Source organism: Microtus oregoni, unplaced genomic scaffold (genome assembly GCF_018167655.1).
Source record: "Microtus oregoni isolate MIOR12 unplaced genomic scaffold, Mior012 000037F_ref0000500, whole genome shotgun sequence".
NCBI classification, from domain to species: Eukaryota; Metazoa; Chordata; class Mammalia; order Rodentia; family Cricetidae; genus Microtus; species Microtus oregoni.
Window position 1 is genome coordinate 2,093,836 of NW_024543096.1, and position 6,131 is coordinate 2,099,966.

General features: G+C 40.7%; 1 non-coding gene across 1 annotated transcript; it reads left to right on the top strand.

Moving 5' to 3' along the window:
- Positions 1-278: 278 nt before the first annotated feature.
- Positions 279-385, top strand: LOC121433314. Its single transcript, XR_005972306.1, has one exon. It is a non-coding gene; the product is annotated as a U6 spliceosomal RNA (small nuclear RNA).
- Positions 386-6,131: the final 5,746 nt, after the last annotated feature.

Consider the following 6,131-nt stretch of genomic DNA (forward strand, 5'->3'; position numbering starts at 1 on the left):
AGGCTTAGCAAATGTGGTCAGGAAAAGAAAATGGTTTGAAGGACCCAAAGGGGTCACTGAGAAAAGTGAGAAGGAAAGAAAAAGGGAAAGCCTGGATGCTCAGACAACCTCCAAAACAACCGGCAACTCTATCTCCTCACAAAGAAGGAACTTCAGAGGGTAGAGAGTGATGTTTTCATTATAAAAGGTTTTATATATTTTTACGATTCTGCCATCTGTATATTCTATTAGATAAAGCAAAACATTTAATAAAGGCAAAACAGTATGCAGTTCGAAGAGTGTTTACTTCAGCAGCGTGCATACTAAAGTTGAAAGAGTACAGAGAAGATCTGCATGGCCACGGTACAAGGGTGGCATGCAGAATTGCATGCTGTAGAATATTCTCTTAAAATACAAAAGTAGAAGGAAAGTGATTTGTGAGGAAGGAGAGACCAGAGGTGGGGCGAGAAGGAAAAAAGGCAATGGAAAAGTGGGTATGAGCTGCAAAACACAAACACTTGAGGAGTGCTGTAAATGAATGCTTCTATATCCTAATTAAATTCTATTATAAATATAAATATATATCTTAAAACACACCTACAAATGGAGTCATTAGAAAATCAGTGACCTAGAGGAGTGACCTGGCCTCTTTAGTTCTACTGAAAAACAGGACAAGTCACACCCTCAGAGACTGGGTTGCTTGTCTAGTCCCTTTTACACGCATAGAGGTATGCCACTCAGACTTCAGTGATGAATGTAAGGGCCCATTGCCTGAACCATAGAGAATCATCCTCTGAGTTTATCAGCAATCCCTCAATTGCCACAACTTTAGGACACTTGCTGTTCACCCTGATCTTATTCAATCCCTGCCAGGAGACCCCCGAGAAGAAGATGCCACGATTGCATCCACTTTGCAAACAAACCAGAATACATACATAACATCAGTTGTCTTTGTCGCCAAGCCCCACAGGGGCAGCTGAGTTGACTCCTCAGTAGCCATGCTTGTCACTTTATGGATCAAGTTCAAAGTGAGAAGAAAGTGTCAGAAAAGGGCCCTGTATCTTCCATTCAGGTGGAAATATACTAATTCAATTTTTTTGCTAGCTTATCCCATACAACCACCCATTTTCCCCCGAATTATTATTATTATTATTATTACATTTGCTCATTTTAAAATCTTCCCAGGCATGTGTTTGGAGTTGCACTGCAGAAAAAAATTAAAATAAGATGGGAACTTCAAGTGTGGATCAAAAGTTGTACAAAGTGTCAATTTCCTGAGCGTCGCGGATACGGGAGAGCTTAACAGTAAAGTCCTAAAAATGTAACTGTAGCTTGGTAACGCCATTAAATATGTATACTGTGGGCTTTTTGACAATTGTATTAATCCCTTTACAAAGCCTTCAGATGTCCCATCACAGAGGCATAGATGCTGTTTTGATCTATTTATTACTCTTAAGTGTTCAGAGAACTGTCCCTATTTTCTAATTAACACTTTCAGAGATAAAAAGACATGTATTAAATCAATCTGAAGGACGGTTGTTTGTGAATCCCCCAAGATAAGACAATTTGCATGTTCACTTTGTACTTACAAACTAAATCTGCCCATCTCCAAAGCAGTCCCTTCGAATGTAAACCTTTTGTGAGTGTTTGTAACTTGAAAGAAAGTTTGGCCTACTAGGAAGCTGTACCAATTATCTAAAGGGCTTCATTACCGAATGTGATTAAGATAGAAAGATATTAGGCTTTTTTTTTTTTTACACTGTTTGCTGCAGAATTTGAGGAAACGACTTTTAAATACCCAGGATTACAGATTATCACCTTTTCACGGGAGGAATAAACAACAGAACTCATTTCCCCCAGCAGTTGAACTTCACGGAGTAGCCGGACGATCGCCACTCACTTGGGGTAAAGTCACTTTGATATGTATTAAATTGCTTACTGATGAAATGTACCTTTCAGCGACCTGTTTGAGTGGTGGCTGACGCTGTGGCTTGCTCTGTGATGGGAATTCCAGCTCTAGAGCGAATGCACGCTGGCAATTCGTTACTGGAGTTCAGGCCTGACGAGTCAGCACTGGCTGCTGCTTACCAAATTGGACCTTCAAGAACAATGGCACTTCTCTCGTTATGCAGAAACCTTTGTTGCCAGCAGCCGGCTATTGTTTCCACATGGTTCTGGTGTGGTGTGTTCACACTCGGGGCCTCTCATCAGATAGAATTTCTTAGCTCTCCCAGGATCTGTCTTCATTAGACTTTACGTGCCCAATCAACTTTGAAACCACTTGTAAAAGCCCAGTCTTCAAAACACAAGCCTGGGTCCTTTATCTTCCTAAACAGTTCAACCTGGGCTTTCCCTTTGCCAAGTCAGTCATGAAACCAGAAATATATCGTGTTAGCTAGTGAAAATGGTGTCTGATTTTACTCTCCTCTCCCCCTTAGGAAAATGAAAAGCAATACCTCATGTCCGTTGATCTCTTTTGAACTGCTCTTAGAGAGAAGACCTGGACAAAGATGGTGGCGATGTGAGGCTGACTGGTTGGAAGGAAAGCAGTGGGGTTTTCTATTCAGCAATTTTTTGTTGTCCTTCCGTTGCATAGCAGGTCCCGCTGTCGGTGGTACAGCTACGGTCAATATAAGCAAGAGAGTCTTGTCTCTCTGGAGTTACTTCCAGAAAAGCTGTTGTGTGTGTGAACTAATGTCACATGACAATGTTTCTAGGTCTTGGACACATCCACCAAGAAGCACCGTAACTTACAAAAGCAAAGTCCAGTCGGAACTGCCCACTCCAGGTACCATTGGGACCTACTTTAATAAGTGCTTCCTTTTGCAGCACATCTTTCAAATACCAACTCTTCGTGGGGCCCCGAGCACAGTTTCCAGCCACAAATTCACCTGGCCATCGCAGTAATCTGTCTTCTGAGTCAAAACTGAAGTTACCAGAGAGTGCATTTTTGCCAACTCTTCCAGGTATGTAACTGATGTCCTGTCCCTAGGAAAAGCAAGTGCACATCTTTGGAGACCTCATCTGTCATTATTACTGAGTAATTAAAAAAAAATCACACTCGTTAATTATTATATAAAGGTTAAAAAGAAGCCGCATATGAACAAATAAATATATTAACAATTAAATCCTCAAGCAATGGCTTTCAGCCTTTGTCTCTTGTTCCTCCTGTAGAATACATGGCAGCTGATTTTCACATGTGGGACACGGTTTTGTAAACGTTTAAGGCTATATACTATCCCCCAGGAAGTTGGCTCTACCACCATCTCATTCGCTCACAAATGGCATAGGAACAGCAGCCAATGAGAAAGAAGTCACTACAGGGATAACCTTGAGTCTTCTGTCCTGATTCATTGTTAAATAAGTCACTTGAGGATAATTCTTAACCACAAATTATGTGCGAAACACTTCCCAAAGAATCATGGATGTGCCCCAATGGTAGGTCCAGAACCCACTCACCCACAGACTAAATTCTCTTAAAGTGAAGGAACCGTGTGTACTCTGAATGTATAGAAATCTGTTATATTGTAAATTAGCAGTAACTAAGCCAACCAGTGCTATACCACAGTACTTAACTTACTTCATTACTACCGTCTTGCGTCCTGGGTTCCCTCTCTCTCTCTCTATATATATATATAGATAGATAGATAGATAGATAGATAGATAGATAGATATAGATATAGATAGATAGAGATAGAGATAGAGATAGAGATAGACATAGAGATAGATAGATAGATAGATAGATAGATAGATAGATAGATAGATAGATATAAAGATATATATATATATCTTTTTCTCATACCACAGAGACGATAAAATCAAGGAAGACTGACTCTCTCTAAAGCAGGTACTCCCTCCCCTGTGTAGAATCCTTCAAATATCCCCTGACAAGGCGATGATACGTGGAAGTAGTTGCCTCAGGTCCAATGTTCTTGCATTGGCTGTGAGCACTGACTTCAACAGAAAGCTCCGTGGTCCCTGCCAGCCCCTCTGGTCCACAGATGTCTCAGGACACAGCCCCGCCCTTGCTGGAGCAGAGCAGTGGGATTTACAAAGGACCAACACAGCAGACTTGTTACCAAACTTATGGTGGGCATCAGCAAAAGGTAGGAAGCTTGCTGACTTCAGAAAAATGCATCTTAGTGTTTGACATCTTCCTATGTTTTTTTAAGAGACTTTTTTTTTTTAGTTATGATTCAGGTGGGACATTTTGTTCCTTCTGTTAATGGGGCCTTTGCTTTTTTGGGGGTGTGGTAAATGTGGTTTTACATATCCTGTTTAGCCATAAGTCCTTCTGAAAACGTAAACTAAAAGCATACTTTCCTGCTCATTAAATTCCATTATGTCAAAAAATAGAAAAAATAAAATAAAGATCTAAGTAGAAATGTAACAGGATCTAAGCATAGCTCTACAGGGCTGCCTTATAAACAGCATAGTGTGAGTCTAGAAAGGCCCTGCCTCTGTGCTGCCCAACCAGGTGGTTGCTGGGTGAAGGCAGAGCTTGAAGAAAATAGTATATGACTGGACAGGTTTGTGGGGTTTTTTTAAGTAGCAGGAATAGTTATTATGAGACTGGAAGCATGTTCCATAGAAAGGAGATTCATTATGTATCATGTCTATGCAATAAAATGTCCCAAGTTGGACCATAGCAAATAAATGATAATATTTTTGTTTGGAGTTTCTGATACTAAGAAAACTGTAAGCTAAAGACATATTTTTAAAATTCAACAAAAGGAAGATGGGTATAATGGAAGACCGTGAAAGAAGGTCAAAGCCTTGGAAAGAGCAAAAACCCTACAAGAAAATTGGAGGAAAAAAAGAAGAAGGGTAGGACAGAGGGGAAAAAAGAAAAGAAAGAAAGAAAAGAGGAGGTTAAAAGAAGGATAGAATAAGATATAAAAGTTAGGTCTACGCAAAACACTACACATTCAAAGTGGATCTGCAGAAAGTTCCAAAGCACAGGTGTCTTTTTAATTGGGATACAGCGGGAAAAATCACGCTGGTAAATGAGCCTCTGGTTCTCACTTCTACCTGCGTGACACAGAAACACACTGTTAGTATGCTGAGCTAAAATCCGAAAGATGCCAAACTCAGTGTGTGTAGATAAAAGAGCTGCGAGAGTCTGCTGTCTTATGTTCCTGTAGTGCTGCAGCAAGGAGAGAGTCCGGGCATTTCTATTTTACATGCCATTCACAGAATATTTATGCTCAGAATTTGTCATTATAAGATGATGTGCGTGCATGCATGTGCATGCGTGCGTGTACATGTGTGTGTGCGTGTGCGTGCATTTGCATGTAAAACATGTTGGGGCTGTCAGAGGACACTCCCTGGCATTGGTCTTTTCCTTTCATCCTTTTTGGAGAGGGGTTCACTTTGTTGTTTCCTGCTGAGTAACGGCTAGCTATCCCGTGAGGGCCCAGGGATTCTCCTGTGTCCACTTCGCATCTCACTGATTACGGATGGACAAGCCTGGTTTACAGAGGTTCTGGGTAGGTGAACTTGGGCCCTCATATTTTGTAGCAGGTGTTTTATTCACTGACTCGTCTCTAAAAACCCCATTATTTTTATGTTAAAAACATTCTTTGTTATAGGAAAGATTCATTGCTGTTTTTTTTTCAAAGATAAATCATTGAAAGGCTAAATATCAAATCCAGCGAATGAGCCCAGGGATCAGAAGTAAACTGTCAAGAAAATGAAAGTTGAAAGGGGTAGCTAGTTTCCACAAGGTATGGGTCTAGGTGTTTAGAGAACAGCCCAGGAAGGTGATGAAGATGCAAAGCTATGAAGATACTTTATCACTGTGCGGTGTGGGCGTAAGGGGCAGGTTACTGTCTACACTGTAGATTAACTGTCGCAAGAGCATTTGCTTTATGAAACCACTGTCTACGAAAGGACTTGCCGTCTCTGGAAGTGTGGGAAAGCAAATCATTCTGTTGACTGCAAGCTTCTTTTGTTCCCAACCATTATCACAGTAAATGATTTTGTCAGAGGAGGTAACTTGGGCGACAACTCTTCCATCTCAGAACAGTGGTTTAAGTTGACCACATGGTTCAAAGTTGAGGTCTGAAAGATGTCTAACACATAGGCTGATTTGTATTTCTGTAAGTGCCAATGATTTATCCCTTTGTTTCTCTAGCCATCAATCTATAAAT